Source organism: Tamandua tetradactyla, chromosome 1 (assembly GCF_023851605.1).
Source record: "Tamandua tetradactyla isolate mTamTet1 chromosome 1, mTamTet1.pri, whole genome shotgun sequence".
NCBI classification, from domain to species: domain Eukaryota; kingdom Metazoa; phylum Chordata; class Mammalia; order Pilosa; family Myrmecophagidae; genus Tamandua; species Tamandua tetradactyla.
The window spans coordinates 198,334,469-198,349,366 of record NC_135327.1 but is presented as its reverse complement, the minus strand read 5'-3'; positions in this window follow the sequence as shown (position 1 = coordinate 198,349,366).

Below are 14,898 nucleotides of genomic sequence, written 5' to 3'. Positions count from 1 at the left end.
GCAAAATTTCCAGGATGTCACAGTGCTTACAAAAATTGTGAAATTCTTAGGTGAGTGTAGGCTTTGGTGTTATATTCTGGAACTACCATGTATTAGCACTGTGACTTTATATGCTGTGTTTGCCTTCTCTAAGCCTGTTTTCTCATTCATAAAATGGGCATTATAAGCACGCCAGCATTGGAAAGCATTAGTGAGGATGAAATGACATAATTTACTCAAAACACTGATTACAGGGTAGTATACATAGTGCCAACAATTAATGTTGAATTACCAAAATTAAAGTACCAGTCACCCTGGCATCTATTTAACACTTCATAGTTTTTCTAGCTGAAACCAGAAGGATGGATAGAACCTCATCTATCATTATTAAAGGCTTAGAATTCCCAGAGCTACAACATTTTCTCTAACCTCCTTCAATATTCAGTTCCACCTCGCCTGCAGGCACCTGTGTAGAAGAGGCTTGGGTGGTGAGTACCGAGTGGCCAACAAAATGATCTATAAAGCTCACTTCCTAATAGGTGACATACCTAGTTTAAGCCATACAGTCAGGGTGGACAGCAGTTCTCCCAGCATTGGTTTGTGCATGGAAATTAGAGTGTGTGCTGAAAGCCCAAACATAAAGGAGCAGCAGTGGAAAGCTTTGCCCGAGTGATCACAAAGGCTTGTGATTTTATCTGGTGCTTTATGCTTATTATGGCCAGTCGAAACTTCCTCCCCCAGCAGGGGAACTAAGGATAATGCTTGTGTTCTTGTACTGCATATGGTAATGCCTCAATTATGATTTTTATGAGAATCACGTCTTTCAGAGACAAGCTCTTGGGGAGAGAGTGTTCTGTTTTTATTGTTTTGCCTGGAAATAAAGAAATTCCCTTCCTGCAGTGATGCAAAGCAATATTTTTATCTCTATGCTAGCTAACCATACCTCTTCCAAATCCCTTAACCTGGGCAAAACTTGTAGAATTAATGAATCAGGAGTCCAATTGCACAGTAATATTAATGGCAATAATTATTTGAATGAGATTTCTAACTTTTCAAAATGTTTTCTTACTAATTCTTGCTTCATTCTTAGGCAAATTTAAGGAGCAAAGCCTGATATTAAGATTACTTACCTCATATATGATTAAATAGTGGCCCAGAGCAGTTAACTGGCTTGCCTAAGGTCACAGAGCTTGCAAGTTGGAGAAAATTTCGTATCTGAACACTATTCTCCTGGTTTCTGATCCTGTCCACTTTGTACCCCACCCCTTTGCCTTACATTGGGAATGCTTTTTCTTCATTCTTCTCCCCTTGTCCAAAGAGTAACAGTATTTTCCAAGCTTTCATTATGAAAATTGTCTTATTTTTCTTTTATTTTCCTTTTACTCTATCGTTACTGCCACCAGTTATGTTTCAACCTTAAACAATCACAATAGCCTTTATAATTTCTTCACTGTTAGATTTTGCACTTGCTCCAAATTGTACCCCGGTTCTTACTACCATATTACCTCTCCTAAAACAAACAAAAAAAAACTTTGTTTTTTTTTTCTCTATAAAATAAAAATAAAAGCTATTTATATAGGCATGCAAGGTCCTTAAGCACTTTTTTAAACCTACTTTCAGGAAAAATTCCTCTCTTATGTCAGTTCAGTTGACTCATTGTTCCACGCACACACTATGTATACTCCAACCTGTGACCTTGTTTTTGTTGGAATGTACTTCTCCTAGAATGTACTGCTATTCCTCTTAAATCCTACTTCCTTAAAAGACCAGTTAATCCCTGCCATGTCTCTTAAACCCATCTTGGCCACCCCAGCTAACAGTTTTCTCTTGCTCTTCAAACTGCCTACCACTCACTTGCCATATGGAAAATGCTGCCTTATATTCATTAAGAATTATTTTGTTTGTTCAGTGTCCCCCACAGAACTCCAAGAAACTTGAGTACAATATTTTCTTTAACCTCCAAACACCTGATATGGTCTTCAGTACATAAGAGGCAATGGGCATGATCACTGTAAATTACTGAGCTACTAAGTAGAATTTTGTAGCACTTGGGAGACAATAGGCAGAAAGGATATACCAAAAAAACAAATGTCCAGAATTTTCAGGGTGGACACCTGAATACTTATGGCAATGGCAACTGAGAAGTGTTCTGTAATGGATGGAAATAATTTAGTTTCTAACTGTACTAGGTTTATGATGCAAGTAAAAATAAATCCCTTGAAACCTTCTGAAAAGAAAGCATGGAAGAAAATCTAGTCCAAAGTGAGCAGAAGGAAGGAAATAACAAATTTTAGAGTGGAGATAAAGGAAACAGAAAAAAAGAAAACAAAACTAAAAATTGGTTCTTTGAAAACATCAATAAAATTGACATAGCTACATCAACAAAGAAAAAGAGAGAAATGATGAAAATTCAAAATGAAAAAGGGGACATTACTACCAACCCCACTGAAATAAAAAGGAATATAAGAGGATACAAAGAACAACTGTATATCAATAAATTAGGTAGCCTAGATAAAATTGACAGATTCTTAGAACACTCAAATTACTTACATTGACTCAAGAAGACATAGATCTCAGCAAAACAATCACTAACAAAGAGATTTAGTCAGAATAAAAAGCCATCCCACAAAGAAAAGCCCAGGACCAGATGGTTTCACAGAGGAATTCTTCCAAACATTCCAAGAAGACTTAACTTCAATTCTACTCAAACTCTTCATAAAATTGTAGAGGAGGGAACACTCCCTAACTCATTCTGTGAGACCAACGTCACTGTGCTGGTTTGAATCTAATATGTACTGCAGAAAAGCCTTGTTTTAATCCTGATCCAATGTTGTAGGAGCAACCATTTCTTTTAATCCTGATTCAATACTTTTGATTAGATTGGAATCTTCTGATTAGATTTCCTCCAGGAAAATGTGACATACCCAGTTGTGGGTATTAACTTTTTGATTAGATGAAGATGTGACTCCACCCATTCCAGGTGGGCTTTCATTAGTTTATTGGAATCCTTTAGAAGAGGAAACATTTTGGAGAGAGAAATGACATAGCCTAGAGAAATGACAGAAACTGAAGAAATGACAGAAGCCTCAGAACTGACAGAAACTTTATAGCAGAACTCACACAGATGTGGACATGTGGAGAACAGAGACACAGATGTTTGGAGATGCCTGGAGCCCAGCAGATGTTGCCATGACATGTCAGGCAAGACAGAACCTGGAGTTGCAGATGCCAGCCATGTGACTACCCAGCTGACAAAGGTGTTCCTAACCCATGAACTTCCTTAAATTAAGGTAGTCACTCGTTGGCGCCTTAATTTGGGCATTTTCATTGCCTTAGAACTGTAAACTTGTAATTTTATTAAATTTCCCTTTATAAAAGCCATTCCAGTTCTGGTATATCACATTCTGGCAGCTAGCAAACTAATACAATCGCCTTATACCAAAGCCAGACAAAGATACCACAAGAAAAGAAAATTACAGACCGATATCCCTCATGAACATAAATGTGAAGATACTCAACAGAATGTTAGCAAGCCAAGTCTGACAGCATGTTGAATGGATTGTACACCTTGAACAAGTGGAATTTGTCCCTGGAATGCAAGGCTACATCAGTATAAGAAAATCAATTCATGTAATCCACCATGTTGTCAGAGTGAAGGAGAGAAACTACATGATCATCTCAATTGATGCAGAAAAGGCATTTGACAAAATGCAGAATGCTTTCTTGATAAAAATACTTAGACCACCCACAAATGGAGTCTTCACCATGGTACACAGCACCCATCTCCCACCTCCCAGGCTGGCAGCTTCTACCATACCCATACCTGAGAGAGACAAGGAGGCCCTCCCCTTGGGAAAAAAGGAGGGGTAAAGTAGATCAGTCCTGACCTAACAGTTGGTTCCCCTCTGGGGCTTGCAGTATAGAACTGGACTTTGACCTAATCTGGACCCTGAGCAACAGGCCTCTGCAAAAGGAGAGGTGGGGTTGTGGGGAAAGAGATGGTTCAAAAGCACTATCTGCTGGGGAGACTGGGAAAGTGTCGTATGGCAAGCCACTTTTCCCTAGCCTATAAGAACCTCCTGAAAGAGATGACATCCTTCCTGAGACCCTGGTCCTGGTTTGGCTGTAAAATAAACCAAGTGCCAAAGGAGACCTTCAACACAAAAATAAACAACAACAAAATCTTAGAAAAGAGAAGGAAACCAACTTTCAAAATCATCTTATCAAGATGTCAGAGGCCAAAAACCAGCAAAAAATCATAAGGCTCATGAAGAAACAAGATGATATGGCCAAGCCAAGTGATGAAATTAAAAAGTGGGAGAAAACACAGAATTTGGAATAATCAATCAAAAAAATCTAAATAACTTTAATCTGATGGTTAAAGGGATAAAGGATATCAAGAAGACACTAAAATAGCATAGAGCGGATTTTGAAAGGATAAATAGAGAAACAGCAGATCTTTTGGAAACGAAAGATATTGTAGATCAAATTAAAAATATACTAGACATACACAACAGTAAATCTGAAGAGATGGAAGGAAGAATAAATGAACTGGAGGGCAGGACAACCAAACTCAAATGCACAAAAGAACAAATGGTAAAAAAAATAGAAAAATTTAAAATGGATCTCAGAAAAATGATTGAGCAAATGAAGCACACAAATATATGAATTGAAGGAGTCCCAGAAGGAGAAGAGAAGAGTAAAGGGCCCAGGAAGATTATTTGAGAAGATAATTGGAGGAAACTTCCCAAACGTTATAAAAAATATACATATGCAAATCAAGGAAGCCCAACATACTCCAAATAGACTAAATCCAAATATGCCCCCTCCAAGATGATGCTAATCAGACTGTCAAATACTGAAGAAAAACAGAATCCTGAGAGCAGCAAAAGAAAAGCAATTTACCACATACAAGGGAAGCAAGACTAAACGCTGATTACTCATTGGGCACCATGGAGATGAGAAGGCACTGTTGTGATTTATTTAAAATTCTGAAAGAGAAAAATTGCCAACCAGGAATTCTTTATCCAGTAAAGCTGTTTAGCAAAAGTGAGGGAAACTTTAAAATTTTCACAGAAAAATAAATGCTGAGAGAATTTGCTAATAAAAGACCTGTTCTGCAAAAAATACTAAAGGGAGTTCTGCTGGTTGAAATAAAAGACAAGGGAGAGGGGCTTAGAGGAGAGTATAGAAATGATGAATATCGGAATGATGAATATCGGAAAGAATAACTAAAAGGATAAATACAGAAAAAAAAATTAGGTCTAACAAATAAAAGCCAAGGGATAAATGGTTGAACTAAGGACAACTTTTACAGTAATAACATTAAATGTTAATGGATTAAACTCCCCAATAAAAAAACAGATTGGCAAAATGGATTAAAATATATGATCCATCTGTATGCTGTTTACAAGAGACTTCTTTTAGACCCAAAGATACAAATAGTTTGAAAGTGAACAGATGGAAAAAAGATATTTCACACAAGCAATAACAACAACAAAAAAAGCTGAAGTAGCTATGCTAATATCATAAAATAGACTTTAAATGAAAAAATATTGTGAGACAAGGAAGGATACTAAGTACTAATAAAATGGGCAATTCACCAAAAAGAAATAACAGTCATAAATATTTATATACCAAATCAAGGTGCTCCAAAGTAAATGAGGCTAGTATTTGGATTCTTAAAAACACCACCCTCTTTAATAGGTAGAAGATATAGACAGAGAATCAATAAGGAAATAGAGAACCTAAATAATAATATCACAAATTAATTGTACCTAACAGACATATGTAGGTTGTTGTACAACAAAACAGCAGGATAGGCATTTTTCTCAAGTGTTCATGGAATACTTTACAGGATAGACCGTATTTTTGGGCACAAAACAGGTCTTAATACATTTTAAAAGACTGAAATTGTTCTCTGATCATAATGGAATAAAGTTGTAAATAAATAACCACTGGAAAACCAGATTTCACAAATATACAGAGGCTAAACAAAACACCCCTAAACCCTCAGTGGGGCAAAGAAATTTCAAGAGAAATCAGTAAATATCTTGAGATGAACAAAAATGAGAATACAACTTTTCCAAACTTATAGGATGCAGGAAAGGTGGTGCTGAGAAAAAAAATTTATAGCCCTAAATGCCTACATTAAACAGGAAGAAAGCACTAAAATCAAAGATCTAACTGAACTATGAATGAAACTAGAGAAAAAGCAGCAAACTAATCTTAAAGCAGGCAGAAGAAAAGAAACAACAAAGATTAAAGTGAAAATAAATGACATGGAGTACCAAAAAAAAAAAAAACAATAAAGAGAATCAATAAAATCAAATGCTGGTTCTTTGAGAAGACCAATAAAATCAATAAACACTGAGCTAGACTGACAAAATCAGAAAGAGAAAGATATGAATTAATAAAATAAGAAATGAGAAGGAATCATTATCATGGACCCTGGACAAATAAAAAGATCATAAGAGGATACTGTGAAAAACTGAATGCCAATAAACCAGACAACTTAGATGAAATCATGCAAATCAACATGCAAAAATCAATAGTGTTTCTATATACTAGGAATGAGCTATCCAAGGAGGTAATTAAGAAAAAAATTCCACTCACAACAGCAACTGAAAGAATCAAGTACCTAGGAATAAACTTAACCAAGGATGAAAAGGACCTGTATACAGAAAACTGCAAGATATTGTTAAAAGAAATCAAAGATCTAAATGGCTGGAAAGCTATTCCATGCTCATAGATAGGAAGGCCAAATGTTGTTAAGATGTCAATTCTACCCAAATTGATCTACAGATACAATGAGATACCAATCAAAATTTCAACAACTTACTTTACAGAATTGGAAAAGTTAGCTATCAAATTTCCAAATATCAATTTATTTGGAAGTGAAAGAGGCCTTGAATAGCCAAAAAACATTCTGATAAAGAAGGACAAAATGGGGCAACTTACACTTTTGACTTTAAAGCTTAATATAAAGCCACAGTGGTCAAAACAGCATGGTATTAGCTTATCAGGAGATAGAAATAGAATAGAGATTGGGCAATTGGTGCTGAAGGAATACAGATTGTGCAAGAGAACTGATTGTAAAAATTCAGAAACAGATAGCACAATAATACCTGATTGCAGCACAATAATATAAATACACTGAATGAAGCTGAATGTAAATATGATAGAGGGAGAAGGGCTGGGGGCACATATGAAACCAGAAAGAAAGATAAAGTGTAAAGACTGAGATGGTATAATTTAAGAATACCTAGGTGTACAATGATGGCGATTAAATTTAAAAATTAAAAAATGTTTTTGCATGAGGGAGAACAAATAAATGTCAATATTGAAGGGTGTTGAAAATAGATGGTATATGGGAAAAAGTACAGTCGATGTAAGCTAGGGTCTATAGTCAACAGTAACACTATGGTATGCTTCCACTGAATGTAACAAAGGCATTATGCCAAAACTAAATGTCAACAGGCAGGGGAATTGGGAAAGGGGTGTGGATTCTTTGAGGAAGAAAAGGAAATGTCATCAGATAGAGTATGGTGCCAAAGGCATGTCTATACGGTTAGGTTGGATTGTATGATGTGTGAATAAAACTGTCTAAAAATGAACTGAGAGAAACAAATGCTAGAGAAAATACCGAGAAAGAGATGTACCTATTCATTGTTGATAGGGAAATGAAAGGTACAGCCCCTTGGAGGGCAGTGTGGTGGTCCCACAGGAGGCTAGGGGTGGGTTTGTCGTATGCTTCCAAATCCCTGTTGCTCAGTATATACCTGGAGGAACTGAGTATGGGGACATGAATGGACATTTGTACACTGGTGTTTCTGGCAGCAGTGTTCTTGATCCACAATGAATGGAGGTGACCTAAGGGTACAACAACTGAGGAATGGAAAGGGGAACTATGAGGTATACATACAGTAGACTACTGAGTGGCCACAAGAAGGAATGAAGTTGTGAGCCATACAACTAGGTGAATGAAACTTAAAAGCTGTATGTTGAATGAAATGTCAGGAACAAAAGACAAATATTATCATGCCTCAATCATATGGACTAACTATAATACAAAAATTCAGTGAGCTAAAGTCAAGAGCATGGGTTATCAGGTTGGAGCTTATTTAAAGGATCCTAGATTGTAAGCTCTTATAGCAGTCACATATATTCAGGAGATGTAACTGTTAATTCTAAATTCTGAGATACTGAGCTCTTTGTGTACAGCATGGTCTTTCCCAGAAACTTTGGGTATTTATGTGGACCTGAGACTCAAAATTAGAGCTCTGAAGCTACAAAAGTTAACCGTACTCTATGTTGGAACTGTTTAAAAAGTTGAAAAAGTGATCAGACATTGAGTAGAGATATGAATGAAGCTGGTGTGGATAGGACTAAGGTGTATCAGAAGAGTGGATGAAGTGTGATACCGTTCATATTTTAAGACTTCAACTTCTGTGTGACACTAAATGGAGAGATGTTTATTTGGTGCAAAATGATTAATGGGAAATCCTCAAGATTGTACACTTCTGTGCTTCAAAGGCCTTTATCAAAAGGATGGAAAGGCAACCAACTCAATGGGAGAGAATATTTGGTAACCACATATCTGATAAGGGTTTGATATCCAGCATCTATAAAGAAATCCTACAACTCAATGATAAAAGACAACAAAGCCAGTCATAAAATAGGCAAAACACATGAATAGACATTTCTCCAAAGAGAAAATACAAATAACAGCAATATCCAAAGTTTCCAAACAAAGAAAACAATCCAGATGCCCATCAACAGATGAATGGATCAACAAAACATGGTATATACATACAATGGGATATTATTCAGCAACAAGAAGGAATGAAGTCCTGAAACACAGGACAACATGCTGGGACTTTGAGGACATAACACTGAATGGAAAAAGTCAGACACAAAGGGACAAAGATTGCATGATTTCACCAATAAGATTTAACTAGAATATATAAACTCATAAAACTTAAAATACAGGTTACCAAGAGATAGAATGAGGCTAAAGAATAGGGAGCTGTTGCTAATAAATACAGAATTTTGACTGACGTTGAACTTAAATGTTTTGAAATGGATAGAGGTGAAGGTAGCTTGTTATTGGGATTATAAGTAATAGTGCTGGACTGTAGGTGATTTTGTTTGAAAGGGGTTGTTTAGAATTATGTGTGTCACTAGAAGGAAAGCTAGATATTAAAACATGGGATTGTATAACACAGTGAACCTTGTGGTGGACTTTGTATATGATTAACACTACAAACATTAGGTCCTGTCATGAGCTAGTACAAAGGTACGACACTTTCACAAAGAGTTAGTAATAGAGTGGCATATGGGGAAAAGTACCTATTATTATATTACTGTATTATAGTCCATATACTATAGTAATCTCTTAATATTCTTTCATCAACAGTAACAAATGTACCATAGCAATACTAGGAGTCAATAACAGGAAGACAAGGGGTGAGAGTGTTTGCAATTTTCTTTTCTTTTTTTTTTTGTCTATTTGTATTTTTCTTTTGCAGTAATGAAACTGCTCTAAATTGAATATGATGATGATTGCATAACTAGGTGATGCTACTGTGAGACACTGATTGTACACTTTGGATGGATTATATGGTATGTGAATTTACCTGAAAAAAATTTTCGGTTAATAAAAAGGGCTTTATCATGAAAGTAGTATGACAATCTACACAATGAAAGAAAATATTGGTAAACAACATATCTGATAAAGGATTAATATCCAGAATATATAAAAAGGACCTTCAACTTAACTAACTGAAAGACAAACAACTCAATGACAAGTGGGCAAAAGATTTGAACTGACATCTCTCCAGGGAAGATACACAAATGGCTAAAAAGCACATGAAAGGACACTCAGTATCATGAACCATCAGGAAAATGCAAATCAAAACCACAATTTATACCCATTGGAGTGGCTACTAAAAAAAAAAAAAAGAAAAGAAGAAGTTTTGTGGAGTTATGGAGAGATAAGAATATTCATTCATTGCTGTTGGCAATGCAAAATGGTGCAGCCACTGTGGAGGAAATTTTGGTGGATCCTCAGAAAGTTAAGCATAGAACTACCATATAACCCAGCAACCCCACTACTAAATACCCAAGAGAAGTGAAAGCAGGGACTCAAAAAGATATTTGTGCACCAATGTACAAAATAGCATAATTCAAAATTACCAAAAGATGAAACCAACCCAAGTGTTCATCAATCAATGAATGGATAAATAAAATGTGATAAATACATACAATGGAATATCGTTTAGCTAGAAAAGGAATGAAGTCCTGATACATCCAACAACATGAATGCATCTTAAAGACATCATGTTGAGTGAAATAAGCCAGACACAAAAATCAAATATTATATGACCTCACTGTTTTTCAACTATTAGATTAAGCAAACTATTAGATTAAGCAAAATAGTGAGAATCTAGAATATAGGTTACCAGGGGACAGGATAGGTATATCCTACACTACACTACACTAATAGTGAACCCTAAGTTAAACCATGGACTTTAATTAACAGTACAAGCATTAAAAAATGTGCTATCAAAAATGTTAACAAGTGTTCCACACTGATGCAAGGTGTTAGTGGTGGGGTTATATATGGGAATACTGTATTTTTACATGATTGTTCTATAAACCCACAACTTCTCTAATAAAATAATTTTTTAAAAATTAAAAACTTTGAAATATAAGCAAATATATTTGAAAGAAAAATAAAGGCATGAAACACAGATTTCCATATCTTTGAAATTGCCTTTGTGATATTTATCACATTTATTATATTTACCTCATTTTATTTCCTGTCCCCATTCTCTAACTCTCCTTCCAGTCATTGATTTTTTATTCTAAGTAAAAGATAAAGTCTAAGTCACTCCCCCACTCACCAGCACATATTTACCTCCATCACAATGTAATACCTCATTAGTCTACCCATAATGATCTTCCCCATCTTTGAAATTCCAGAGCAGTTGAGATTCCAAACCTCCCTCCCCAGCCTTAATTGTAACAGCATCATCACAGCAGCTGCTCATTGAGTACCTACCACTTCAGAGTCATTGACCTAAGAGAATTGGGTAATGAAGAGGTATAACATCCACTGCTCACCTAGAGGTATCCATCACCATCAACTTCTGAGTGAGGCAATGTACTTTCATGGGGATGGAAATAATGGAAGATGAGTAAATGCTCTCCAAAACCTAATATATAATCAGATTCCCCACTGTTTCATTTCTTTACTTGCAGCAGATGTGTCTGCCTTCTGTAAGAACAATCCAATATTAAAATCCCTTCCCTACTTAACATTCAGCGTGGGGATATGGTATCCTTGGATCCAGCTGCCTACATTTTTCATTAAGCATCCATCCTTCCAGGTGGCTCATGTTGCCCAGAGAAAGGGGGAAACCTGGATCCCTCAGGGAGCTCACAATGCCTTCTTTATCAGACATGTGAAGAATTATAGTCTCATCAAAGGGTCTGAAGAAAAGTTCAATAGAGTCAACCACTCAACCCTGTGAAAGTTCTCAGGGGCCACATGGCTTTTTCAAGTTGTTTGGAATTTAACATTCTTTCCTTAGGTAGCAAAGACCTTCTCTTTTTCTTTGATGTTCTTCTTTCAATGCTACTTACTTTATCTCAACCTCATTGAGTCTCTTCCATCCTGATGACCCCTTTTAAGACCCCATGGTCTTAAAACTAAGAAGTGTTTCATTATTATTGTCTGTATTGAGTTACTTTCTCTATTAGGTCTAGCTTAATCTACCAGAGTTTGTTAAATGGCCTACTGTGCCCAGCACTGGGCTGAGTCCTGTGGCGATTTACAAAGTTCAGAAGAATAGAATGCTTAAACTGGACAGGATTGTAGCAGTCACCTAATCAATCCCATCCATTTATAAATGAGGTGCTGAACATCCAGTGTGCTTAAGTTATTTGCTCAAGTCCAAACAGACTATTATTGATGAAGCTGAAGAAAGGTACTGCCTTCCTTTCCCACACATTCCTGATTCAAAGTATGACAACAAATAAGCAAGTTTATTAGAATTCTGTTTAAATTAAGAGTAAATTTGATGGATTTCTGGAGAACTCATTATGAGTAAAACATACGAATTTTGGGGTGGCTAAATTAGATATCTCATACTGAATTCACAGAAATCTTTTATTATCACTTCTTTTCTCTATGTTCTGAGAAAGTGAGCTTCTATCTTGCCCAGCTGGTATTCCCAAGGTTTCTTGTTCCTCAGTGGAATCTGTGGTATATTTCTATCAATTGATGTGAAGACTGAAGAAATAATAAATATTTTATACTTCTCTAGAGGAAAGACAAAGATGAATTACTACCCACAAGAGAGCAGGAGGAAGAGTCAACAGCAGTTTATCCTCTTTCCATATTCAGGGAAGGACAAGAGTGAGCCATATATCACATGAACCATAGCTTCTCTAATTTTCCTAGCTCCTCTCTTATTACTAAGCCAGAATGGCAAGACAGAGCCTGGGGCTTGCATTAAAATTCTCCAACAGAGCTGTTCATCAATAAACACCAACCATGCAAATACAGAGGGGGATAATATTCCTACAACAATCATAATTAGACTAAGAAAAACACCCAACAAACTATAATGTAGAAGCACTGAGCAAATAAGTTGCAAGCTGATAAATAATAACTAAATTGGAACAATCTACACCTTAGGGTTAAATGGTAGCCTACTTGAATGCCCAAATTCTCAGATATGAGAACAGGGTGCTTCCAAGGTACTAAAATCAAGGGGAAAAAAATACAACTCACTGGGAATGCAGATAACAAGATGGTGAGTTCCATAAACTTGGACCTCTCACAGATCAGTGTGGGAAGTCTTATAGTCTCATAGCCACAAAGAACCTTAGTTTTTACATTTTAACTTTCAAATTAAAAACTGAGGACAATGTTGGATTTTAGTGATTACTGGTTATTTCCTACTGATAAGCCATAAATTTGGCAGTTTTTATTGTACTTCTTAATGATTCTTCTTTTAATTCTGTTTTATAATTGTGGCTACCCGAAGATTTAATGTGAAGTGCTTAATGAGTGTGTACATGGTTGTGTTTATGGTATTGCTCTTGAGTTCTCAATAGAATAGAATAGAATATGCTTTGATATGCTTGACATGTTTATAATTCCTCATAAATTACTTTTGTTTATTAAAAACCCATGCCCCTATGTAAATTACCAAGATGATATTTTTCCATAGACTTTTACCCAACTAGAATCAAGAGAAATTATAAACATTTTTCTATGCTAAATCACCACAAATTCCCTTAGATTTATCTCATGCTAAAAATTCCCAAGGTCACCAGAATTTTAAATGGGAGGAGAATGGAGAAAGTCTCCTTGAAATGTCAATATTGGCATTGAACCAATTCTGTGTTTCCATTATGCCACATCAATAATAGAAAGAGGAGGTATGCAGAGAAGACTGGAAAAGCAAGAGAGGAACTTGACAAGAGAGGAAAAAGAGCAACAGAGTTGTGACTAAAAAAATAAAATAAAGGAGATCCCAAGACACTACAGATAAAAAATGAACAAAGACTACACCCCAGAGGCAAAATGAAAGGATTTATTAAAAACATGATTAAATAATTAAATATTAGAGCAAAGCAAATTAAAAAGAAAGATAAAGGAGTAAAAACAAAATGTTAGAAAAAGAGATGAAGAGGTGAATAATCAATCTTGAAGATTATAATTGGAGAATAATTTCATCACAGAAGGAAAGACGTAAAGAAATAGATTTAGAAAAGATAAAGAGTCATCATAGGTTGGAAATAAAAGTAAAGTCACATGGCTTAGGAATCCTGAAACTGCTTTATTCCAGGGTTGAACAAATAAATACGTTGTAGATAATGAGAGCTAAGTTCCTCACTATTGAAGAAAATTTACAAATAAGAAAAGGGCTTTATTTTAACATAAGTACAGATAAATAAAGGAATAAATTCAAATGTGTTTGTGCTTGAGATATATGCATGCATGTATTTCCTAGCTCTATCCATTGAAAGTTGTTAGGAAAAGCAATGACACCCCAGTAGTAACAGTGCACTCAACACTCAAATCTCAGTTTCTAAATACCATTCTCCAAATAAAAAAAAAGAGCCAAGGGTCCTTGGTGAAGTGGTTAATTCCAGGTCTGGTAGAGAGAAAATGAGTCTGGAGCTTATGTAGAACTGAAAAACAAGGAAGTGTTGGGGGAAAAAATGGGCATATTTAAAAGAAACAAGGGGCTGGCCATGGTGGCTCAGCAGGCAGAGTTCTCACCTGCCATGCATGAGACCCAGGTTAGATTCCTGGTGCCTGCCCATGTGGGTGGGTGGGGGGAGGGTGCAATAAAAGGAACAGGAACCAATTTGCAAAAGATCCTACATGCCAAAGTTGGAAAAAATAGAAAAATTAATTAATTAAATAAATTAGTCTATACTGATATATATTAAGAGCTGAATAAATAAATCAATGGAAGTAAAGTTAACAACTCATCCTTACAGAAGAATCCAATGAATAAATGTAGAAGGAAGAAGGGAAATTTTTGAAAAGATCATCATTAGAATACCACAGCAATACTGTTACAGGTAAGATCCACTGATAAATGCTAAAATCAGTGGGTAAAACTTTTAAGCAGAGATGGTATAGCTGCATAGTCTCCAAATATCTTCCCAAAAATATTTAGGAAAAAGTATTAACTTTACCATTGAGAATCATGGCAGACACCACTTCATCCAAGTAATCAATATTTACATGACTAGTAACACATATGGACATCATGTACCATTTTATAAGATGCACTGATAAGGGTCCATCACCTCAGTGGTATTCTTTCAAAAATTGTATAACCTTAATCTAATCATTAGGAAATATCAGAAAAACTCAACTTGAGGGAG